Source organism: Salvelinus namaycush, chromosome 17, assembly GCF_016432855.1.
Source record: "Salvelinus namaycush isolate Seneca chromosome 17, SaNama_1.0, whole genome shotgun sequence".
Taxonomy (NCBI): domain Eukaryota; kingdom Metazoa; phylum Chordata; class Actinopteri; order Salmoniformes; family Salmonidae; genus Salvelinus; species Salvelinus namaycush.
Window position 1 is genome coordinate 37,810,315 of NC_052323.1, and position 27,005 is coordinate 37,837,319.

Sequence of the window (27,005 nt, forward strand, 5' to 3'; positions counted from 1 at the left end):
GGGAGACAGAGAAAGAAGACCCGGAGGGCAGAAGGTGGAGATGGACAGCTGTCTGAGAGAGCTGGCTGCTCTACGGACTGAGGGGAGAGAACTTAAAGAGGCACACATGGCACTGGAGGATGAGATCTGAAAGCTGAGGTGTGACAAAGAGCAGGACACACAAAAGCCAGAGATTCTGCTCCTCATTGACTCAAATGGCAAATACATTTAAGAGGATACACTTTTTCCCGAACACAAAGTTTGGGCTCAGTGTTCTGTTTTGAGCCCCCCTTTTACACCCCAGAAATAAAATGTGGGGGGGCTTACCTGTTTTGCATGCTATTTTGGCATTAATACATGTCACATATCAGTTTGCAAACAATTTGTAACGGGTGTCGTCGTTGGATGAAGAGGAATCGGACCAAAGCGCAGCGTGGTAAGTGGTCATGACTTTTTATTTAAACTGAACACTAAACAAATTTAACAAAGTGAATAACCGAAACCGAAACAGTCCTGTCAGGTGCAAAACACTAAACAGAAAACAACTACCCACAAAACACAGGTGGGAAAAAGCTGCCTAAGTATGATTCCCAATCAGACGATAGACAGCTGCCTCTGATTGAGAACCACAACCGGCCAAACACAAAGAAATACAAAACATAGAAAATGAACATAGAATGCCCACCCAAATCACACCCTGACCAAACCAAAATAGAGACATAAAAAGCTCTCTACAGTCAGGGCATGACACAATGTGGGAAAAATATATATAATTGAGTTAATAAAGCACCATACACACATGGTCTCTTTTTAGTTTTCTTGAGTAAGGCAGCTCCAAAACGCAGGTGTTTCAGCCTAGCTCAGTGCTCTCTGTGGAGGTGGAGTAAGCCACCAGAAAATACAGATCGTTGCGCTGTGATTGGCTCAGTGTTCTGTCACTCATGGGGACACTACATTAACGCCAAGACTAAGGGTAGACCTTGAAAATTCTAGCCCTTTGGGTGATGCCATAGAGTTACATTAGAAATGCCCCTCCAAGAAGGCTCAAGGCCATTGGCCACAGTAGCTTTGATTGGACTGATCATGTCAACATCATACTTGCAAAATCTTGGCTAGCAGTCCTCATCATGAATCAAGTCAACAATCTACTGACAAATCCGTTTTAATCCTTGTCATATGAAGAGAAATAATGGAGAAATCTGCCTGCCCAGCGCCGTCTGAGCCATCCGTCTGCCCAGCGCCGTCTGAGCCATCCGTCTGCCCAGCGTCATCTGAGCCATCCGTCTGCCCAGCGCAGTTAGAGCCGCCCGTCTGTCCCGAGCCGTTAGAGCCGCCCGTCAGTCAGGAGCCGCTAGAGCCGTCCGTCAGTCAGGAGCCGCTAGAGCCGTCCGTCAGTCAGGAGCCGCCAGAGCCGCCAGCCAGTCAGGAGCCGCCAGCCAGTCAGGAGCCGCCAGAGCCGCCAGCCAGTCAGGAGCTGCCAGAGCCGCCAGCCAGTCAGGAGCTGCCAGAGCCGCCAGCCAGTCAGGAGCTACCAGAGCCGCCTGCCAGTCATGAGCCGCCACTCAGTCCGGAGCTGCCACTCAGTCCGGAGCTGCCACTCAGTCCGGAGCTGCCACTCAGTCCGGAGCTGCCACTCAGTCCGGAGCTACCTCTCTGTCGTGAGCTACCTCTCTGTCCTGAGCTACCTCTCTGTCCTGAGCTACCTCTCTGTCCTGAGCTACCTCTCTGTCCTGAGCTACCTCTCTGTCCTGAGCTACCTCTCTGTCCTGAGCTACCTCTCTGTCCTGAGCTACCTCTCTGTCCTGAGCTACCTCTCTGTCCTGAGCTACCTCTCTGTCCTGAGCTATCTCCTCTATCTAGGGGGGGCCTTGGTGAAGGTTCCTAGACTCAAAGGACGCTAAGGAGGGGGACAAAGACAGTGGTGGAGTGGTGTCCTCGTCCTGCGCCGGAGCCACCACCGCGGACAGATGCCCACCCAGACCCTCCTCTTGAGTTTTAGGGGTGCGTTCGGAGTCCGCACCTCAGGAGGGGGGTACTGTAACGTCCTGACCAGAGTTCTTATGTGTTTTGCTTGTTTAGTGTTGGTCAGGACGTGAGCTGGGTGGGAATTCTATGTTGTGTGTCTAGTTTGTCTGTTTCTATGTTCAGCCTAATATGGTTCTCAATCAGAGGCAGCTGTCTATCGTTGTCCCTGATTGAGAATCATATATAAGAAAGATAAGAAAGAAAGAAATAGGCAAATATGTTTGGTGTTCGCCAAAAGGCATGTGGGAGACTCTTCAAACATATGGAAGAAGGTACTCTGGTCAGATGAGACAAAAATTTTGTTTTTTGGCCATCAAGGAAAACGCTATGTCTGGCGCAAACCCAACACCTCTCATCACCCGAGAACACCAACACAGTGAAGCATGGTGGTGGCAGCATCATCTGCTGTGCAGATGTGTTTCATCGGCAGGAACTGGGAAACTGGTCAGAATTTAAGGAATGATGGATGGTGCTAAATACAGTGAAATTCTTGAGGGAAACCTGTTTCAGTCTTCTAGAGATTTGTGACTGGGACAGAGGTTCACCTTCCAGGAGGACAATGACCCTAAGCATACTGCTAAAGCAACATTCGAGTGGTTTAAGGGGAAACATTTAAATGTCTTGGAATGGTCTAGTCAAAGCCCAGACCTCAATCCAATTGAGAATCTGTGGTATGACTTAAAGATTGCTGTACACCAGCAGAACCCATCCAGCTTGAAGGAGAGGGAGCAGTTTTGCCTTGAAGAATGGGCAAAGATCCCAGTGGCTAGATGTGTGAGCTTATAGAGACATACTCCAAGAGACTTGCAGCTGTAATTGCTGCAATAGGTGCCTCTACAAAGTATGGACTTTGTGGGGGTGAATAGGTAAGTTTTCAGTTTTTCAAGGTTTTTTTGTCTTATTTCTTGTTTGTTTCACAAAAAAATATATTTTGCATCTTCAAAGTGGTATGCATGTTGAGTAAATCAAATGATACAAACCCCCAATAAGTTCCAGGTTGTAAGGCAACAAAATAGGAAAAATGCCAAGGGGGGTGAATACTTTCACAAGCCACTGTATGTTGTGTAGTAAGCTGTTAGTAGCCCATGTGCCTCACCCTAATAATTTGGTCTATTTACCCCTCTTAATTTCGCCTACTGTTCTGACTTGAATATTGTAAGTGCTTTCATTGTCTGCTTATATGCCCCCTTTATTTATCCTACGGTTCTGACTTGGTGTACAGGGAGAACACTGTAAGAACGGCCCATGTTCTGAATTCTGTCGCTGTACATTTCAAAAGTGCTGAACAAGTAGTTATATTGACTATGTGCTTCTTAGCTCTCTCATTAATGTCTTAATCGAAAATACGGATTGCCTCTTATCCGCTTGTCGTCCCCTTATGCCACAGTTTGTACATCTCAATTGCCATTAGAAACCACATTTGTTTAAGCAAGTCAGCCATATCAGCAATGTTTTTTTAAAAGGCAGTAAATGAGTCTGAATTAAGTGTTTGGCTGCCAGACAAGGCTCCGCTGAAAGCCATTTGTAGCAGTGGTAAGATGTTGGGACTGAGGTTGGGACAGCTTTATGTAGGCCCTAACAGTTTGTGGGCACCGTTTGTCACCGTTATAGTGCAATTAATGTATTATTTAGTGTTGTGTTGTTTAGTGGATTTGCTGCCTTGCATCCCACTCGTATTATTTTTTTGCCCCACCAAGATTTACATGCTAAAATCGCCATTGCTTAATGCTAAGACTGGAGAAGAACCAGATACCATTAGCACACAGGGAGAAAAAACACCCTGTACTTGCAAACATCAGCATTCCTCTCCCCTCATATCCCATAGGGCGGCGCACAATTGGCCCAGCTTAGTCCAGGTTAGGGGAGGGTTTGGCCGGTGTAGACTGTCATTGTAAATAAGAATTTGTTCATAACTGACTTGTTAAATAAAGGTTCAATAAAAAAATATGAATAAAAAAGGAAGAGCTTTGATTAAAAAACAACAACAGAAATGGGAACCAATTACAGCAGCTCTGTTGAACACTGGGTGTACATGGTCAACGGAAGGCTATGAGGGGACTGGACCACTGGGTCTGTACATAGTCAGTGGAAGGCTATGAGGGGACTGGAACACTGGGTGTGTACATAGTCAGTGGAAGGCTATGAGGGGACTGGAACACTGGGTGTGTACATAGTCAGTGGAAGGCTACAGGGGACTCTTTTGGGAGGTTTACATACAGCTCACCTCTTGGCAGTAGTACTGTAGATGATGTAGTCACAGACTTAGATCCAATGTCTTTCAGAGCATTCACAGTCAGCCCACTAACACCACTATCAGACCATAGCAAAATGACACCATATGTAAACAGAACAGAAACAAACCACAAGGGAGAAGAACCCAGTAAATTACACAAGATCATTCAGTCCTATAGATGGACTAAGAATAGTATGGAAAACGGCCTGAAAACTATTGTCAATTCAACATTTGTATCCCTCATAGACAACTTTCTGGCCCACAAATATCCTCACAATGAGGAAAGCCTACATCTGGCTGCACAAAACACCAACAACATTTTTTGACAAATTGGCATCATTATCCAATTTAAAAGAGACACTTGAAAACAATCCCTAAAAGACACACCTTTTTTTAAAATATGAATCAAAATCATAAAAACGTAGGAATCTATCCAACCAAAAACATAGAGAACCAGACCACCAGGATCTGACCTTTCAGTATTGGATAACCCTAAAAGAATCCAGACAGACTCTAAGAACAAAGAAAGAACAATACATCTGACACTGACTTAATGAAATTGAGGAATCCATTGATTCAAACAACTTCAAACAAACTACACTGAGAAGAATTGGCAATCCAAAATGGTGACCTATGGAACACTCACTTTGAAGAACTATATAGAAATATTGAAATTACTTCGGAACAAAAATAAATATGAAAAACTACAAGTTTTTGATTCAGCCATTAAAGACAACCAGAACCCTTTGTATTTCCCAATGACAGAAACATGACTATAGGAACAAAATACAGGCTCTGCAACCCAGAAAGGCCTGTGGTACGGATGGCATATTAAACGAAATGATCAAATCAGTGGTTGGAATCTAAATTACTTTCCAATCGTTTAATTCTGAACAGAACCATTTTTTTCCGTTCTTTCTTTCTTTTTTACCCCATTTTTTGATCTTGTCTCATCGCTGCAACTCCCCAACGGGCTCGGGAGGCAAAGGCTCATCCCTGCAACTGCCCAACAGGCTCGGGAGGCAAAGGTTCATCGCTGAAACTCCCCAACGGGCTCTGGAGGCGAAGGCTCATCGCTGCAACTCCCCTACGGGCTCGGGAGGCGAAGGCTCATCGCTGCAACTCCCCAACGGGCTCAGGAGAGGTGAAGGTCATCGCTGCAATTCCCCAACGGGCTCGGGAGAGGTGAAGGTCATCGCTGCAACTCCCCAACGGGCTCGGGAGAGGTGAAGGTCATCGCTGCAACTCCCCAACATGCTCGGGAGGCAACCTGGGGAAAATATTCTGCACCATCATGAACAGCAGATTACTACACTTTCTCAGGGAACACAATGTCCTGAGCAAAAGTCAAATTGGATTCCTACCAAATTTCTTAACATCAGACCACATTTGTTACTTACACACCCGAATTGACAAAGATGTGAATCAAAAAACAACTAACGTTTACTCCCGCTTTGTGGATTTCCAAAAAGCTTTTGATTCAATTTGGCATGAAGGCACATTTCTCAAATTAATGGAAAGTGGTGTGAGTGAAAAACCCTGTTATATTTTCCTAAGGGCATGGAGTGAAACAGAGGAACAACTTGAGCTCAAGTCCGTTAAATATATACTGTACATTAATGAATTAGACCAAAACACTAGCTCAATCAACAGCCCCTAGTCTCACTCTTAGCAACGCAGAAATAAAATACCTCCTGTCTGCAGATGACCTGGTGCTGTTGTCCCCCACAAAAAAAAGTGGCTACAGCAACAATTAGATAATCTACGACAGTTCTGTCAGACCTGGAGTCACAGTTAATCTCCGCAAGACAAATATTCTGAAATTCGAGAAAAGGTCCAGATGTCAGGGAAACCGTTATACTTTTTTACTGGGTTCCACTCACATAGAACAATCAGGGTTCCACTCACATAGAACAATCAGGGCTCCACTCACATAGAACAATCAGGGCTCCACTCACATAGAACAATCAGGGTTCCACTCACATAGAACAATCAGGGTTCCACTCACATAGAACAATCAGGGTTCCACTCACATAGAACAATCAGGGTTCCACTCACATAGAACAATCAGGGTTCCACTCACATAGAACAATCAGGGCTCCACTCACATAGAACAATCAGGGCTCCACTCACATAGAACAATCAGGGCTCCACTCACATAGAACAATCAGGGCTCCACTCACATAGAACAATCAGGGTTCCACTCACATAGAACAATCAGGGCTCCACTCACATGGAACTTCAACCTGGCCGTGAATTTATTTAATTGTTTTATTTTACCTTTATTTATACAGGTTTTTCTCATTGAGATAATATCTCTTTTCCAAGAGAGACCTGGTCCAATAGCAGCAAGGGGAACAACGTTTCAGACAAAACCTCTTACATACAATAACACAACATTAAACAGAACTATAAACACACATACAGTACAACAAAAACATTTTACGTAAAAAACACGAAAGTCTTGACTAAAAACAGCTGGCCTAAAAATAATTACACTCTTCTACCATGACCTGTACTAATTTTTGGTACTGTTAGAAGCAAATGAGAATGGGACCATAATTGATATTTATTTACCGACCTGACTAAAAAAGAACAGAGATAAAATGGCATTTTACCCAACATGGCCTTATAAATCAGTGTCTACCAGTGTTTAAGACTACTCAAGGTCAATGACGACCAGCCAACAGCGCTGTAGAGATCACAATGATGTGTTAGACGTTTCTGATTTGTAATGAATCTGAGGGCTGCATGATACACTGAATCAAGTGCTCTCAGGGTAGTGGCTGAGGCCTGCATATACAGTGGGGAGAACAAGTATGACACACTAACGATTTTGCAAGTTTTCCTACTTACAAAGCATGTAGAGGTCTGTAATTTTTATCATAGGTACACTTCAACTGTGAGAGACGGAATCTAAAATCTAAAATCCAGAAAATCACATTGTATGATTTTTAAGTAATTAATTTGCATTTTATTGCATGACATAAGTATTTGATCACCTACCAACCAGTAAGAATTCCGGCTCTCACAGACCTGTTAGTTTTTCTTTAAGAAGCCCTCCTGTTCTCCACTCATTACCTGTATTAACTGCACCTTAACTGCACTTGGTCATTGTGGAGAGGTTGGAGTCTGTTTGATTGAGTGTGTGTACAGGTGTCTTTTATACACGTAATGAGTTCAAACAGGTGCAGTTAATACAGGTAATGAGTGGAGAACAGGAGGGCTTCTTAAAGAAAAACTAACAGGTCTGTGAGAGCCGGAATTCTTACTGGTTGGTAGGTGATCAAATACTTATGTCATGCAATAAAAGGCAAATTAATTACTTAAAAATCATACAATGTGATTTTCTGGATTTTTGTTTTAGATTCCGTCTCTCACAATTGAAGTGTACCTATGATAACAATTACAGACCTCTACATGCTTTGTAAGTAGGAAAACCTGCAAAATTGGCAGTGTATCAAATACTTGTTCTCCCAACTGTATATAACATCACTAAACTCTAAAACCGCCAGTAATGTACATCGTACCAGCTCCTTCCTGGCCTCCAGTGAAAAACAAGCCTTATGCCGGTAATAAAAACCTATTCTCAGCTTGAGCTTCCTTATCTAGTTCTGTACATGCACAGTAAAGCTCAGCGTATCATCAACCCACACACCCAAATATTGTGAAGGAACTGAAAGACAAAGCAAACAGGTCTTTCTATGCCATTAAAATATCTATTCAGTTAGACATACCAATTTAGAATCTGGCTAAAGATGTTCTAATCAATAATATAACTAATAGCACTGTATAGCAGTGAAGTGTGGGGTCCACTGTTTGGCAGTGCAGTGTGGGGTCCACTGTATAGCAGTGAAGTGTGGGGTCCACTATATGGCAGTGAAGTGTGGGGTGCACTATATAGCAGTGAAGTGTGGGGTCCACTATATGGCAGTGGAGTGTGGGGTACACTGCACGGCAGTGAAGTGTGGGGTCCACTATATGGCAGTGGAGTGTGGGGTACACTGTATAGCAGTGAAGTGTGGGGTCCACTGTATAGCAGTGAAGTGTGGGGTCCACTATATGGCAGTGGAGTGTGGGGTCCACTGTATAGCAGTGAAGTGTGGGGTCCACTATATGGCAGTGAAGTGTGGGGTTCACCGTATGGCAGTGAAGTGTGGGGTTCACCGTATGGCAGTGAAGTGTGGGGTTCACCGTATGGCAGTGAAGTGTGGGGTTCACCGTATGGCAGTGGAGTGTGGGGTCCACTGTATGGCAGTGGAGTGTGGGGTCCACTATACGGCAGTGGAGTGTGGGGTCCACTATATGGCAGTGAAGTGTGGGGTCCTCTGTATGGCAGTGAAGTGTGGGGTCCACTATATGGCAGTGGAGTGTGGGGTACACTGCACGGCAGTGAAGTGTGGGGTCCACTATATGGCAGTGGAGTGTGGGGTACACTGTATAGCAGTGAAGTGTGGGGTCCACTGTATAGCAGTGAAGTGTGGGGTCCACTATATGGCAGTGGAGTGTGGGGTCCACTGTATAGCAGTGAAGTGTGGGGTCCACTATATGGCAGTGAAGTGTGGGGTTCACCGTATGGCAGTGAAGTGTGGGGTTCACCGTATGGCAGTGAAGTGTGGGGTTCACCGTATGGCAGTGAAGTGTGGGGTTCACCGTATGGCAGTGGAGTGTGGGGTCCACTGTATGGCAGTGGAGTGTGGGGTCCACTATACGGCAGTGAAGTGTGGGGTCCACTATATGGCAGTGAAGTGTGGGGTCCTCTGTATGGCAGTGAAGTGTGGGGTCCGCTATATGGCAGTGAAGTGTGGGGTCCGCTATATGGCAGTGAAGTGTGGGGTCCGCTATATGGCAGTGAAGTGTGGGGTCCACTATATGGCAGTGGAGTGTGGGGTCCACTATATGGCAGTGGAGTGTGGGGTCCACTATATGGCAGTGAAGTGTGGGGCCCACTATATGGCAGTGGAGTGTGGGGTCCACTATATGGCAGTGGAGTGGGGGGTTCACCATATGGCAGTGAAGTGTGGGGTCCACTATATGGCAGTGAAGTGTGGGGTCCACTATATGGCAGTGGAGTGTGGGGTCCACTATATGGCAGTGGAGTGTGGGGTCCACTATATGGCAGTGGAGTGTGGGGTCCACTATATGGCAGTGGAGTGTGGGGTCCACTATATGGCAGTGGAGTGTGGGGTCCACTATATGGCAGTGGAGTGTGGGGTTCACCATATGGCAGTGAAGTGTGGGGTCCACTATATGGCAGTGGAGTGTGGGGATCACCATATGGCAGTGAAGTGTGGGGTCCACTATATGGCAGTGGAGTGTGGGGTCCACTATATGGCAGTGAAGTGTGGGGTCCACTATATGGCAGTGAAGTGTGGGGTCCACTATATGGCAGTGGAGTGTGGGGTCCACTATATGGCAGTGGAGTGTGGGGTCCACTATATGGCAGTGGAGTGTGGGGTCCACTATATGGCAGTGGAGTGTGGGGTCCACTATATGTCAGTGGAGTGTGGGGTCCACTATATGGCAGTGGAGTGTGGGGCCCACTATATGGCAGTGGAGTGTGGGGTCCACTATATGGCAGTGGAGTGTGGGGTCCACTATATGGCAGTGGAGTGTGGGGTCCACTATATGGCAGTGGAGTGTGGGGCCCACTATATGGCAGTGGAGTGTGGGGTTCACTATATGGCAGTGGAGTGTGGGGTCCACTATATGGCAGTGGAGTGTGGGGTCCACTATATGGCAGTGGAGTGTGGGGTCCACTATATGGCAGTGGAGTGTGGTGTCCACTATATGGCAGTGGAGTGTGGGGTCCACTATATGGCAGTGGAGTGTGGGGTCCACTATATGGCAGTGGAGTGTGGGGTCCACTATATGGCAGTGGAGTGTGGGGTCCACTATATGGCAGTGGAGTGTGGGGCCCACTATATGGCAGTGGAGTGTGGGGTCCACTATATGGCAGTGGAGTGTGGGGTCCACTATATGGCAGTGGAGCGTGGGGTCCACTATATGGCAGTGGAGTGTGGGGTCCACTATATGGCAGTAGAGCGTGGGGTCCACTATATGGCAGTGGAGTGTGGGGTCCACTATATGGCAGTAGAGCGTGGGGTCCACTATATGGCAGTGGAGTGTGGGGTCCACTCTATGGCAGTGGAGTGTGGGGTCCACTCTATGGCAGTGGAGTGTGGGGTCCACTATATGGCAGTGGACTGTGGGGTCCACTATATGGCAGTGGAGCGTGGGGTCCACTATATGGCAGTGGAGTGTGGGGTCCACTCTATGGCAGTGGAGTGTGGGGTCCTCTATATGGCAGTGGAGTGTGGGGTCCACTATATGGCAGTGGAGTGTGGGGTCCACTATATGGCAGTGGAGTGTGGGGTCCTCTATATGGCAGTGGAGTGTGGGGTCCTCTATATGGCAGTGGAGTGTGGGGTCCTCTATATGGCAGTGGAGTGTGGGGTTCACTATATGGCAGTGGAGTGTGGGGTCCTCTATATGGCAGTGGAGTGTGGGGTCCACTATATGGCAGTGGAGTGTGGGGTTCACCATATGGCAGTGGAGTGTGGGGTCCTCTATATGGCAGTGGAGTGTGGGGTTCACTATATGGCAGTGGAGTGTGGGGTCCTCTATATGGCAGTGGAGTGTGGGGTTCACTATATGGCAGTGGAGTGTGGGTTCCACTATATGGCAGTGGAGTGTGGGGTCCACTATATGGCAGTGGAGTGTGGGGTCCTCTATATGGCAGTGGAGTGTGGGGTCCTCTATATGGCAGTGGAGTGTGGGGTCCTCTATATGGCAGTGGAGTGTGGGGTCCACTCTATGGCAGTGGAGCGTGGGGTCCACTATATGGCAGTGGAGTGTGGGGTACTCTTACAAAGCAAGAATTTGACAAATGAGACAACTGAAACCCTGCATTTTGAATTCTGTAAGAGCCTCCTCAGAGTACAGAGTACAAACAACACATGCAGAGCAGAATTAGGCCAATTCACTCTTCTGATTAATATCCAAAAAAGAAACCCCAAATTGTATAACCATTTAAAAAGTGTAGAGAGTATAGGGATGTTGTTATCCACGTCGGCACCAACGATGTTAGGATGAAACAGTCAGAGGTCACCAAGCGCAACATGGCTTCAGTGTGTAAATCAGCTAGAAGGATGTGTCGTCGGCATTGAGTAATTGTCTCTGGCCTCCTCCCAGCTAGGGGTAGTGATGAGCTCTACAGCAGAGTCTCTGGCCCCCTCCCAGTTAGGGGGAGTGATGAGCTCTACAGCAGAGTCTCTGGCCCCCTCCCAGTTAGGGGGAGTGATGAGCTCTACAGCAGAGTCTCTGGCCCCCTCCCAGTTAGGGGGAGTGATGAGCTCTACAGCAGAGTCTCTGGCCCCCTCCCAGTTAGGGGGAGTGATGAGCTCTACAGCAGAGTCTCTGGCCCCCTCCCAGCTAGGGGGAGTGATGAGCTCTACAGCAGAGTCTCTGGTCCCCTCCCAGTTAGGGGGAGTGATGAGCTCTACAGCAGAGTCTCTGGTCCCCTCCCAGCTAGGGGGAGTGATGAGCTCTACAGCAGAGTCTCTGGTCCCCTCCCAGTTAGGGGGAGTGATGAGCTCTACAGCAGAGTCTCTGGTCCCCTCCCAGCTAGGGGGAGTGATGAGCTCTACAGCAGAGTCTCTGGTCCCCTCCCAGCTAGGGGGAGTGATGAGCTCTACAGCAGAGTCTCTGGCCCCCTCCCAGTTAGGGGGAGTGATGATGAGCTCTACAGCAGAGTCTCTGGCCCCTCCCAGTTAGGGGGAGTGATGAGCTCTACAGCAGAGTCTCTGGCCCCTCCCAGTTAGGGGGAGTGATGATGAGCTCTACAGCAGAGTCTCTGGCCCCTCCCAGTTAGGGGGAGTGATGAGCTCTACAGCAGAGTCTCTGGTCCCCTCCCAGTTAGGGGGAGTGATGAGCTCTATAGCAGAGTCTCTGGCCTCCTCCCAGTTAGGGGGAGTGATGAGCTCTACAGCAGAGTCTCTGGCCCCCTCCCAGCTAGGGGGAGTGATGAGCTCTACAGCAGAGTCTCTGGCCCCCTCCCAGCTAGGGGGAGTGATGAGCTCTACAGCAGAGTCTCTGGCCCCCTCCCAGTTAGGGGGAGTGATGAGCTCTACAGCAGAGTCTCTGGCCCCTCCCAGTTAGGGGGAGTGATGAGCTCTACAGCAGAGTCTCACAACTCAATCGCTTGTTGAAAACTGTTTTTTGCCCTCCCCCCCAAAAAAGATAGAATTTGTAGAAAATTGGCCCTCTTTCTGGGACTCACCCACAAACAGGACCAAGCCTGGCCTGCTGAGGAGTGACGGACTCCATCCTAGCTGGAGGGGTGCTCTCATCTTATCTATGAACCTATACAGGGCTCTAACTCCTCTAGCTCCACAATGAGATAGGGTGCAGGCCAGGCAGCAGGCTGTTAGCAAGCTTAGTGGAGTCTGCCAATAGCAAAGTCAGTGTAGTCAGCTCAGCTATCCCCATTGAGACCGTGTCTGTGCCTAGATCTAGGTTGGGCAAAACTAAACATGGCAGCGTTCGCCTTAGCAAACTCACTGGAATAAAGACCTCCTCCATTCCTGTCATTATTGAAAGAGATTGTGATATCTCACATCTCAAAATAGGGCAACTTAATGTTAGATCCCTCACTTCCAATCGACTCAGAGTCAATGAACTAATCACTGATCATAATCTTGATGTGATTGTCCTGACTGAAACATTGCTTAAAAGCCTGATGAATTGACTGTGTTAAATGAGGCCTCTACTCCTGGTTACACTAGTGACCATATCCCCCGTGCATCCCGCAAAGGCGGAAAAAAAACACAGAATTTTTGTCTATTGAGCTTCTAGTCATGAAATCTATGCAGCCTACTCAAACACTTTTTATAGCTACTGTCCTGGGCCATATACAGCGTTCCTCACTGAGTTCCCTGAATTTCTATCGGACCTTGTAGTCATGGCAGATAATATTCAAATTTTTGGTGACTTTAATATTCATATGGAAAAGTCCACAGACCCACTCCAAAAGGCTTTCGGAGCCGTCATCGACTCAGTGGGTTTTGTCCAACATGTCTCCGGACCTACTCACTGCCACAGTCATACTCTGGACCTAGTTTTGTCCGGTGTAATAAATATTGTGGATCTTAATGTTTTTCCTCATAATCCTGGACTATCGGACCACCGTTTTATTACGTTTGCAATCGCAATAAATAATCTGCTCAGACCCCAACCAAGAATCATCAAAAGCCGTGCTATAAATTCTCGGACAGCCCAAGATTCCTAGATGCCCTTCCAGACTCCCTCTGCCTACCCAAGGATGTCAGAGGACAAAAATCGGTTAACCACCTAACTGAGGAACTAAATTTAACCTTGCGTAATACCCGAGATGCAGTCACACCCCTAAAAAACAAAAACAATTGTCATAAGAAACTAGCTCCCTGGTATATAGAAAACACCCGAGCCCTGAAGCAAGCTTCCAGAAAATTGGAACGGAAATGGCGCTACACCAAACTGGAAGTCTTCCGACTAGCTTGGAAAGACAGTACCGTGCAGTATCGAAGAGCCCTCACTGCCACTCGATCATCCTATTTTTCCAACTTAATTTGCGGAGAATAAGAACAATCCATAATGTATTTTTGATACTGTCGCAAAGCTAATTAAAAAGCAGCATTCCCCAAGAGAGGATGGCTTTCACTTCAGCAGTGATAAATTCATGAACTTCTTTGATGAAAAGATCATGATCATTAGAAAGCAAATTACCGACTCCTCTTTAAATCTGCGTATTTCTCCAAAGCTCAGTTGTCCTGAGTCTGCACAACTCTGCCAGGACCTAAGATCAAGGGAGACACTCAAGATTTTTAATACTACATCTCTTGACACATTGATGAAAATAGTCACGGCCTCTAAACCTTCAAGCTGCATACTGGACCTTATTCCAACTAAACTACTGAAAGAGCTGCTTCCTGTGCTTGGCCCTCCTATGTTGAACATAATCAATGTATCCATGCTTTTGTCACTTCTAGATTAGACTACTGCATGCTCTACTTTCCGGCTACCCGGATAAAGCACTAAATAAACTTCAGTTAGTGCTAAACACGGCTGCTAGAATCTTGACTCGAACCCCAAAATTTGATCATATTAATCCAGTAATCTGCCTCCCTACACTGGCTTCCTGTTAAGGCTAAGGTGGATTTCAATATTTTACTGCTAACCTACAAAGCATTACATAGGCTTGCTCCTACCTATCTTTCCGATTTGGTCCTACCGTACATATCTACACGTACGCTACGGTCACAAGACGCAGGCCTCCTTACTGTCCCTAGAATTTCTAAGCAAACAGCTGGAGGCAGGGCTTTCTCCTATAGAGCTCAATTTTTATGGAATGGTCTGCCTATCTATGTGAGAGACGCAGACTCGGTCTCGACCTTTAAGTCTTTATTGAAGACTCATCTCTTCAGTAGGTCCTATGATTGAAATGTAGTCTAGCCCAGGAGTGTGAAGGTGAACGGAAAGGCTCTGGAGCAACGAACCGCCCTTGCTGTCTCTGCCTGGCCGGTTCCCCTCTCTCCACTGGGATTCTCTGCCTCTAAACCTATTACGGGGCTGAGTCACTGGCTTACTGGTGCTCTCCCATGCGGTCCCTAGGAGGGTGCGTCACTTGAGTGGGTTAAGTCACTGACGTGATCTTCCTGTACTAGGTTCGTGCCGTGGGGGAGATCTTTGTGGGCTATACTCGGCCTTGTCTCAGGGTAGTAAGTTGCTGGTTTGAAGATATCCCTCTAGTGGTGTGGGGGCTGTGCTTTGGAAAAGTGGGTGGGGTTATATCCTGCCTGGTTGGCCCTGTCCGGGGGGTATCGTCGTACGGGGCCACAGTGTCTCCCGACCTCTCCTGTCTCAGCCTCCAGTATTTATGCTGCCATAGTTTATGTGTCTGGGGGCTAGGATCAGTTTGTTATATCTAGGGCACTGCATCGCAGTGCTACCTGCGCCACCAGAGTCTCTGGGTTCACGCCCAGGCTCTGTCGCAGCCGGCCGCAACCGGGAGGTCCGTGGGGCGACGCACAATTGGCATAGCGTCGTCCGGGTTAGGGAGGGTTTGGCCGGTAGGGATATCCTTGTCTCAGTATGTAAAATGTAATAAAATGTATGCACTCTACTGTAAGTCGCTCTGGATAAGAGCGTCTGCTAAATGACTAAAATGTAAAAAATGTAAAAATGTTATATCTGGAGTACTTCTCCTGTCTTATCCGGTGTCCTGTGTGAATTTAAGTATGCTCCCTCTAACTCTCTCTTCCTCTCTTTTCACTCTTCTCTCGGAGGACCTGAGCCCTAGGACCATGCGTCAGGACTACCTGGCATGATGACTCCTTGCTGTCCCCAGTCCACCTGGCTGTGCTGCTGCTCCAGTTTCAACTGTTCTGCCTCTCTCTACCACGCCTGCTGTCTCTAACAATTGATTCATGGATTGTGTATGTGTGCCATTCAAAGTGTAAATGGGCAAGTCAAAATATGTAAGTCCCTTTGAACAGGGTATTGTAGTAGGTGCCAGGTGCACTGGTTTGTGTCAAGAACCAACCAGCAGCATATCATCCTGCATCCCACTGTTGGCTTGCCTCTGAGGAGATGCACTGCAGTGCTTAATGCAGCTGGTGGCCACAGTTTATTTATAGTATCTATGTATAGTATCTATGTATGGACAGCAGCATCCCACTGTTGGCTTGCCTCTGAAGCTAAGCAGTGTTGGTACTGGTTGGTCTCGGTTGGTCCCTGGATGGGAGACCAGATGCTGCTGGAAGTGGTGTTGGAGTGCCAGTAGGAGGAACTCTTTCCTCTGATCTGAAAAAATATCCCAATTCACCAGGGCAGTGATTGGGGACGTTGCCCTGTGTAGGGTGCTGTCTTTCAGTTGGGACTTTAAACAGGTGACCTGACTCTCTGTGGTCACCAAAGATCCAATGGAACTTATCGTAAGAGTAGGGGTGTTAACCCCAGTGTCCACTTCCTGTTCTCTGGAACTATTCCCAAGATCATTGCTGTAAATGAGAATGTGTTCTCAGTCAACGTACTACTTTAAAATAAAGGGATAAATATAAAAATAAATACTGGGTTTTTCACACTCAACAGTTTCCTGTGTGTCCACCACCCAAAGGACATCCAGCTAATTTGACACAACTATGGGAAGCATTGGTGTCAACATGGGCCAGCATCCCTGTGTAATGCTTTTGACACCTTGTAGAGTCCATGCCCCAACGAATTGAGGCTGTTCCGATGCAAAATGGTGGTGGATGCAACTCAATATTAGGAAGGTGTTCCTAATGTTTGGTACACTCAGTGTATAAGGCTTGCAGTTGCATCACAAATCACCTAGCAACCACACCAGGTGCCATGTTGGAAGACCAGAGTCAGTCTGGTGGAAGTCCTCCAATCGTCCAAATGGCTGACTGCATTTTGCTACAACTGGAAACGTTGGGAAGATTACCCACTATTTTGTTTTTCTAAGGACCCAGAAAACAGAGGCAGTGACAGTACCTATTGAAGTAAGTAAGTATATTTAGAAAAAAGATAAACAATGTATTATTATCTAGCTAGCTAGCTACATGAACTAAGCTAGCTAGATACAGGAATACAGCTAGATACAGGATACATACTCTATAGCTAGCTAAGTGAATTAAATATCACCAGCTAGCTGATTTCATATTAGCTCGTTATCTAGCTACCTATCTTGATGTATTTATCATTGTAACGCTAAATGCATTTGTAGCTAGGTAGCTAGCTAATAGCCATGGAAGAGGGTGAAAGGATTAGCTAGCAGTTCCAGCTGTCAGAGAAGGAAGAGGAGGCTACTCTCGATAGGGAAGGTACCGTTGTGGGAGGACATTATGAAAAGATTCTCCAGTTCCAGTCCCCCAGAAAAACAATGAGGACAGAGAGATATATAGAAACATAATATTCAGTGCTGTCTAATTTGAGTATAATACAGCCTGTTTCTTTATAATGTTTTCTGTCCTCAGGAGGGGACTAAGCATGCACCACTGAGGGGCCCCCGTGTTGAGGATATTCGAGTCAGATGTGTTGTTGTCTACCCTTAGCCACTGGGGGCGGCCCATCAGGAAGTTCAGGATCCAGCTGCAGAGGGAGGTGTTTAGTGCCAGGGTCCTTAGCTTAGTGATGAGCTATGTGGGCACTATGGTGTTGAACGCTGAGCTGTAGTCAATGAACAGCATTCTCACATAGGTGTTCCTTTTGTCCAGGTGGGAAAGGAGAGTGTGGAGTGTGATTGAGATTACGTCATCTGTGGATCTGTTGGGGCGGTATGCGAATTGGATTGGGTCTAGTTTTCCGGGATAATGGTGTTGCTGTGAGCCATGACCAGCCTTTCAAAGCACTTCATGGCTACCGACGTGCGTGCTACGGAGCGGTAGTCATTTGGGCAGGTTACCTTCGCTTATTTGGGCACAGGGACAATGGTGGTCTGTTTGAAACATGTAGGTATTACAAACTCGGTCAGGGAGAGGTTGAAAATGTCAGTGAAGACACGTGCCAGTTGGTCTGTGCATGCTCTGAGTACACGTCCTGGTAATCCGTCCGGCCCCACGGCCTTGTGAACGTTGACCTGTTTAAAGGTCTTGCTCACATCGGCTACGGAGAGCGTGATCACACAGTCATCCAGAACAGCTGGTGCTCTCATGCATGCTTCAGTGTTTCTTGCCTCAAAGTGAACATAAAAGGCATATATCCCGTCTGGTAGGCTCGCGTCACTGGGCAGCTCGCAGCTGGGTTTCCCTTTGTAGTCCGTAATAGTTTGCAAGCCCTGCCACATCCGACAAGCATCAGAGCCAGTGTAGTAGGAGTCAATTTTACAGTGCCTTACAAAAATATTCACCCCCCTTGGTGTTTTTCCTATTCCTGCTCCCCAAACATGTGGAAGAAGGTACTCTGGTCAGATGAGACAAAAATGTAGCTTTTTGGCCATCAAGGAAAACGCTGTCTGGCGCAAACCCAACACCTCTCATAACCCCGAGAACACCATCCCCACAGTGAAGCATGGTGGTGGCAGCTGTGGGGATGTTTGTTTTTCATTGGCAGGGACTGGGAAACTGGTCAGAATTGAAGGAATGATGGATTGCGATAGATAGAGGGACATTCTTGAGGGAAACCTGTTTCAGTCTTCCAGAGATTTGAGACTGGGATGGAGGTTCACATTCCAAGAGGACAATGACCCTAAGCGTAGTGCTAAAGCAACACTCGAGTGGTTTAAGGGGAAACATTTAAATGTCTTGGAATGGCCTAGTCAAAGCCCAGACCTCAATCCAATTGAGAATCTGTGGTATGACTTAAAGATTGCTGTACATCAGCAGAACCCATCCAACTTGAAGGAGCTGGAGCAGTTTTGCGTTGAAAATGGGCAAAAATCCCAGTGGCTAGATGTGCCAAGTTTATAGAGACATACCCCAAGAGACTTTCAGCTGTAATTGCTGCAATAGGTGGCTCTACAATGTATTGACTTTAGGGGGGTGAATAGTTATGCACGCTTAAGTTGGCGTCTGGTTGGGATATGTACAGTACCAGTCAAAAGTTTGGACACACCTACTCATTCAAGCGTTGAATTTTTTTTTTTTTACTATTTTCTACGTTGTAGAATAATAGCTAAGACATCAAAACTATGAAATAACACATATGGAATGATGTAGTAACCAAAAAAGTGTTATTAAACAAATCAAAATATATTTTAGATTCTTCAAAGTAGCCACCCTTTGCTTTGATGACAGCTTTGCATCATTACTCTACAGCTTGTGCTGAAGTGAATTTGTTTAGCGTTCAGCCACGACTCGGTGAAACATAAGATATTACAGTTTTTTATGTCCCGTTGGTAGGATATTCTCGAACGGAGCTCATCCAGTTTATTCTCCAGTGATTTGCACTTTGACCAATAGAACGGAAAGTAGAGGTGGTTTTACCCACTCGCCCGACGAATTCTCACTAAGCATCCGGATATGCGTCCCCCCGTATCTCCGTCTCTTCTTCATGCTAAGAATAGAGGGGAAAGGAATCTTTCTCTAATGTGTTTCTGTATTTTCAAATGAACACTACCTTTTTGTTCAGTTATCAGCTCTCTAATTAGTTTAATTAGATGTGAACCAATTTTGCCAGTTGATAATGGTGTGCTTGTCCAGGGCTACAATAAAAATGTGTACTGCCAGGAATACTCGAGGACCGGAGTTGGGAACCACTGGCCTACAGTATGATGGCATTAGCCTTTTGGGCATTTGCAATGCACCCCTTAGGCATTGTGCAGAGAATAGCTTAACTCTCACATTGTTTACATTTTGTTCAGCTATATGTTCTCCATTTAAAAACGTTGTACATGCCTTGTGCTGACATGAAATTGTTTAGTGCAAATCCAGCCTTTGTAATCCAAACCTTAGTTTAAACCATAAACACAGCTACTACTACTGTTCACTGCCAGATTTACATTTTATTCAATGGGGCAAGGCAAAGCAGAGATGACATACAAAATACTTTTCATTTCACCCATACAACAATACAGCCTATTATTGAAGTACAGCATGTTTACCATATTATAAACAATAGCATTTCACACGTTCCAAATTACATTTTATATATTCATATGGGGTTTAAGTGGGCACTTTTGTCATGACGACAAGGTGTGAAGGTGCACTCTACTCAAATGGCACAACAGAATCGTTCAGATTTGACAAAAGCACATCATATGACACCGATCTGGTATAACTGAAGGGATGTCTCCTTTCATATCTGGACAAAGGACAAAGTAGAAGAAGTAAAAACTGGATGCTGCTGCAGCATTGTGTCATCTTCACAGTAGAATATGATGCTGCTGCAGCATTGTGTCATCTTCACAGTAGAATCTGATCCTGCTGCAGCATTGTGTCATCTTCACAGTAGAATCTGATCCTGCTGCAGCATTGTGTCATCTTCACAGTGGAATCTGATCCTGCTGCAGCATTGTGTCATCTTCACAGTAGAATCTGATGCTGCTGCAGCATTGTGTCATCTTCACAGTAGAATCTGATGCTGCTGCAGCATTGTGTCATCTTCACAGTAGAATCTGATGCTGATGCAGCACTGTGTCATCTTCACAGTATAATCTGATGCTGATGCAGCATTGTGTCATCTTCACAGTAGAATCTGATGCTGCTGCAGCATTGTGTCATCTTCACAGTAGAATCTGATGCTGCTGCAGCATTGTGTCATCTTCACAGTAGATTCTGATGCTGCTGCAGCATTGTGTCATCTTCACAGTAGAATCTGATGCTGCTGCAGCATTGTGTCATCTTCACAGTAGAATCTGATGCTGCTGCAGCATTGTGTCATCTTCACAGTAGAATCTGATGCTGCTGCAGCATTGTGTCATCTTCACAGTATAATCTGATGCTGCTGCAGCTTTGTGTCATCTTCACAGTAGAATCTCATGCTGATGCAGCATTGTGTCATCTTCACAGTATAATCTGATGCTGCTGCAGCCTTGTGTCATCTTCACAGTAGAATCTGATGCTGCTGAAGCATTGTGTCATCTTCACAGTGGGAATCTGATGCTGCTGCAGCATTGTGTCATCTTCACAGTAGAATCTGATGCTGCTGCAGCATTGTGTCATCTTCACAGTAGAATCTGATCCTGCTGCAGCATTGTGTCATCTTCACAGTAGAATCTGATGCTGCTACAGCATTGTGACATCTTCACAGTAGAATCTGATGCTGCTACAGCATTGTGTCATCTTCACAGTAGAATCTGATGCTGCTGCAGCATTGTGTCATCTTCACAGTAGAATCTGATGCTGCTGCAGCATTGTGTAATCTTCACAGTAGAATCTGATGCTGCTACAGCATTGTGTCATCTTCACAGTAGAATCTGATGCTGCTGCAGCATTGTGTCATCTTCACAGTAGATTCTGATGCTGCTGCAGCATTGTGTCATCTTCACAGTAGAATCTGATGCTGCTGCAGCATTGTGTCATCTTCACAGTAGATTCTGATGCTGCTGCAGCATTGTGTCATCTTCACAGTAGAATCTGATGCTGCTGCAGCATTGTGTTATCTTCACAGTAGAATCTGATAATGCTGCAGCATTGTGTCATCTTCACAGTAGAATCTGATGCTGCTGCAGCATTGTGTCATCTTCACAGTAGAATCTGATGCTGCTGCAGCATTGTGTCATCTTCACAGTAGAATCTGATGCTGCTGCAGCATTGTGTCATCTTCACAGTAGAATCTGATGCTGCTGCAGCCTTGTGTCATCTTCACAGTAGAATCTGATGCTGCTGCAGCATTGTGTCATCTTCACAGTAGAATCTGATGCTGCTACAGCATTGTGTCATCTTCACAGTAGAATATGATGCTGCTGCAGCATTGTGTCATCTTCACAGTAGAATCTGATGCTGCTACAGCATTGTGTCATCTTCACAGTAGAATATGATGCTGCTGCAGCATTGTGTCATCTTCACAGTAGAATCTGATGCTGATGCAGCATTGTGTCATCTTCACAGTGGGAATCTGATCCTGCTGCAGCATTGTGTCATCTTCACAGTGGGAATCTGATCCTGCTGCAGCATTGTGTCATCTTCACAGTGGGAATCTGATCCTGTTGCAGCATTGTGTCATCTTCACAGTAGAATCTGATGCTGCTGCAGCTTTGTGTCATCTTCACAGTAGAATCTAATCCTGCTGCAGCATTGTGTCATCTTCACAGTAGATTCTGATGCTGCTGCAGCATTGTGTCATCTTCACAGTAGAATCTGATGCTGCTGCAGCATTGTGTCATCTTCACAGTAGAATCTGATGCTGCTGCAGCATTGTGTCATCTTCACAGTAGAATCTGATGCTGCTGCAGCATTGTGTCATCTTCACAGTAGAATCTGATGCTGCTGCAGCATTGTGTCATCTTCACAGTAGAATCTGATGCTGCTGCAGCCTTGTGTCATCTTCACAGTAGAATCTGATGCTGCTGCAGCATTGTGTCATCTTCACAGTAGAATCTGATGCTGCTGCAGCATTGTGTCATCTTCACAGTAGAATCTGATGCTGCTGCAGCCTTGTGTCATCTTCACAGTAGAATCTGATGCTGCTGCAGCATTGTGTCATCTTCACAGTAGAATCTGATGCTGCTGCAGCCTTGTGTCATCTTCACAGTAGAATCTGATGCTGCTGCAGCATTGTGTCATCTTCACAGTATAATCTGATGCTGCTGCAGCCTTGTGTCATCTTCACAGTATAATCTGATGCTGATGCAGCACTGTGTCATCTTCACAGTATAATCTGATGCTGCTGCAGCCTTGTGTCATCTTCACAGTATAATCTGATGCTGATGCAGCACTGTGTCATCTTCACAGTATAATCTGATGCTGCTGCAGCCTTGTGTCATCTTCACAGTAGAATCTGATGCTGCTGCAGCATTGTGTCATCTTCACAGTAGAATCTGATGCTGCTGCAGCACTGTGTCATCTTCACAGTATAATCTGATGCTGATGCAGCATTGTGTTATCTTCACAGTAGAATCTGATGCTGCTGCAGCATTGTGTCATCTTCACAGTAGAATCTGATGCTGCTGCAGCATTGTGTCATCTTCACAGTAGAATCTGATGCTGCTGCAGCATTGTGTCATCTTCACAGTAGAATCCGATGCTGATGCAGCATTGTGTCATCTTCACAGTATAATCTGATGCTGCTGCAGCATTGTGTCATCTTCACAGTAGAATCTGATGCTGCTGCAGCATTGTGTCATCTTCACAGTATAATCTGATGCTGCTGCAGCATTGTGTCATCTTCACAGTAGAATCTGATGCTGATGCAGCACTGTGTCATCTTCACAGTATAATCTGATGCTGCTGCAGCATTGTGTCATCTTCACAGTGGAATCTGATGCTGCTGCAGCCTTGTGTCATCTTCACAGTAGATCTGATGCTGCTACAGCATTGTGTCATCTTCACAGTGGGAAACTGAGGCTCCTGCAGCATTGTGTCATCTTCACAGTGGGAATCCAGTCAACATGGGTTTCTTTATAGAGGTCAGCTGGTGAACCTACAGTACATAAACAGTTGCTGAAGATGAGAAGAAAGTACAGGAAGTGAACATTTAATAAAACAACAGACGTATAACAAAACAAGATCAGCATCCGTACATTTCCCCTCTTATGAATAAAAGTTCTGAACAAATTATCATTGGGTGAGTGCCACTTTAGTTGTTTTTAGACAATAATGTCCTACTCCAGGCTATATGGACGTCCTATTGTACAATCTCCCCTTTTCATGGTTATGGCTAGAAAGGATCCAACTTTTGTCAAATTAAAATCAGATTTGACTTTTTGTAGGTTAGGAGAATTAACACAGCAGGTTAGGAGAATTAACATAGCAGGTTAGGAGAAATAACATAGCAGGTTAGGAGAATTAACACAGCAGGTTAGGAGAATTAATGTAGCAGGTTAGGAGAATTAATGTAGCAGGTTAGGAGAATTAACATAGCAGGTTAGGAGAATTAACACAGCAGGTTAGGAGAATTAACACAGCAGGTTAGGAGAATTAACATAGCAGGTTAGGAGAATTAACACAGCAGGTTAGGAGAATTAACACAGCAGGTTAGGAGAATTAACATAGCAGGTTAGGAGAATTAACACAGCAGGTTAGGAGAATTAACATAGCAGGTTAGGAGAATTAACACAGCAGGTTAGGAGAATTAACACAGCAGGTTAGGAGAATTAACATAGCAGGTTAGGAGAATTAACACAGCAGGTTAGGAGAATTAACATAGCAGGTTAGGAGAATTAACACAGCAGGTTAGGAGAATTAATGCAGCAGGTTAGGAGAATTAACATAGCAGGTTAGGAGAATTAATGTAGCAGGTTAGGAGAATTAATGTAGCAGGTTAGGAGAATTAACATAGCAGGTTAGGAGAATTAACACAGCAGGTTAGGAGAATTAACACAGCAGGTTAGAAGAATTAACATAGCAGGTTAGGAGAATTAACACAGCAGGTTAGGAGAATTAATGTAGCAGGTTAGGAGAATTAACATAGCAGGTTAGGAGAATTAACATAGCAGGTTAGGAGAATTAACACAGCAGGTTAGGAGAATTAACATAGCAGGTTAGGAGAATTAACACAGCAGGTTAGGAGAATTAATGCAGCAGGTTAGGAGAATTAACATAGCAGGTTAGGAGAATTAACATAGCAGGTTAGGAGAATTAACACAGCAGGTTAGGAGAATTAATGTAGCAGGTTAGGAGAAATAACATAGCAGGTTAGGAGAAATAACATAGCAGGTTAGGAGAATTAACATAGCAGGTTAGGAGAAATAACATAGCAGGTTAGGAGAATTAACACAGCAGGTTAGGAGAATTAATGTAGCAGGTTAGGAGAATTAACATAGCAGGTTAGGAGAATTAACATAGCAGGTTAGGAGAATTAACACAGCAGGTTAGGAGAATTAACGTAGCAGGTTAGGAGAATTAACACAGCAGGTTAGGAGAATTAACGTAGCAGGTTAGGAGAATTAACATAGCAGGTTAGGAGAATTAACACTGCAGGTTAGGAGAATTAACGTAGCAGGTTAGGAGAATTAACATAGCAGGTTAGGAGAATTAACACAGCAGGTTAGGAGAATTAACGCAGCAGGTTAGGAGAATTAACATAGCAGGTTAGGAGAATTAACATAGCAGGTTAGGAGAATTAACACAGCAGGTTAGGAGAATTAACACAGCAGGTTAGGAGAATTAATGTAGCAGGTTAGGAGAATTAATGTAGCAGGTTAGGAGAATTAACACAGCAGGTTAGGAGAATTAACATAGCAGGTTAGGAGAATTAATGTAGCAGGTTAGGAGAATTAACACAGCAGGTTAGGAGAATTAACATAGCAGGTTAGGAGAATTAATGTAGCAGGTTAGGAGAATTAACACAGCAGGTTAGGAGAATTAACATAGCAGGTTAGGAGAATTAACATAGCAGGTTAGGAGAATTAACATAGCAGGTTAGGAGAATTAACACAGCAGGTTAGGAGAATTAATGCAGCAGGTTAGGAGAATTAATGCAGCAGGTTAGGAGAATTAACACAGCAGGTTAGGAGAATTAATGCAGCAGGTTAGGAGAATTAACATAGCAGGTTAGGAGAATTAACATAGCAGGTTAGGAGAATTAACACAGCAGGTTAGGAGAATTAACACAGCAGGTTAGGAGAATTAATGTAGCAGGTTAGGAGAATTAACATAGCAGGTTAGGAGAATTAACATAGCAGGTTAGGAGAATTAACGCAGCAGGTTAGGAGAATTAACGTAGCAGGTTAGGAGAATTAACGTAGCAGGTTAGGAGAATTAACACTGCAGGTTAGGAGAATTAACACTGCAGGTTAGGAGAATTAACATAGCAGGTTAGGAGAATTAACACAGCAGGTTAGGAGAATTAACATAGCAGGTTAGGAGAATTAACATAGCAGGTTAGGAGAATTAACACTGCAGGTTAGGAGAATTAACGTAGCAGGTTAGGAGAATTAACACTGCAGGTTAGGAGAATTAACATAGCAGGTTAGGAGAATTAACGCAGCAGGTTAGGAGAATTAACACAGCAGGTTAGGAGAATTAACACAGCAGGTTAGGAGAATTAATGCAGCAGGTTAGGAGAATTAACATAGCAGGTTAGGAGAATTAACACAGCAGGTTAGGAGAATTAACGCAGCAGGTTAGGAGAATTAACACTGCAGGTTAGGAGAATTAACGCAGCAGGTTAGGAGAATTAACGTAGCAGGTTAGGAGAATTAACACTGCAGGTTAGGAGAATTAACATAGCAGGTTAGGAGAATTAACACTGCAGGTTAGGAGAATTAACGCAGCAGGTTAGGAGAATTAACATAGCAGGTTAGGAGAATTAACGCAGCAGGTTAGGAGAATTAACATAGCAGGTTAGGAGAATTAACATAGCAGGTTAGGAGAATTAATGTAGCAGGTTAGGAGAATTAACACAGCAGGTTAGGAGAATTAATGCAGGCAGTTAGGAGAATTAACATAGCAGCAGGTTTAGGAGAATTAATGTAGCAGGTTAGGAGAATTAACACAGCAGGTTAGGAGAATTAACACAGCAGGTTAGGAGAATTAGGATAACAGGCCTAGATTACACGGTTGCATTCAAGACAAAGTCATTTCTATTGATCTGTTGTCAGTGTCAGCACAGTAGGCCCAGGCAGCCGTTGTATAAGATTATGCTAATTTCTCCAGTCATATAAAATCTAGTGGAATTGCATGAAATGTTAATCAAAGGCCACATTTTTCCCGTGCCAAGGAAAGAAACGTCTCCTATATAGCCCATATAGGCCGATGCCACTACGTGCTCATTAATAGCCTAAATGATGACTCTCCAATCTACTCTAATGTAGGCTTACATTAGTCTGCAAATGCGATAATAGAAGTATGCAGTCCTTTGTTATAAAGGTGCATTTTTATGGTGAAAAAATGACTTCCCCCAAAAACATGTAACTCACGTTCCCTCTATGTAATATACTAAAAGTTAGACTACACGCTATCTAGCTAGCTCATGTTGGCTAGTCTTGTTGTTAACACCTTGTTAGCATAACAGCTAAACTAAACTCTAAATCGAAGCAGACTTACCGGTGGGTTCAGGGCTTGACGGGCAAAAAAGGTTTCTTTGCTTTTCTGACAGTTCTTGAGTCTTATCTCCTTGTTGTTTTCATGGTAATCTGTATAAAATAACAATAATAATCCTGTTTGTCTTTCCTGCCTTGTTGGAGGCG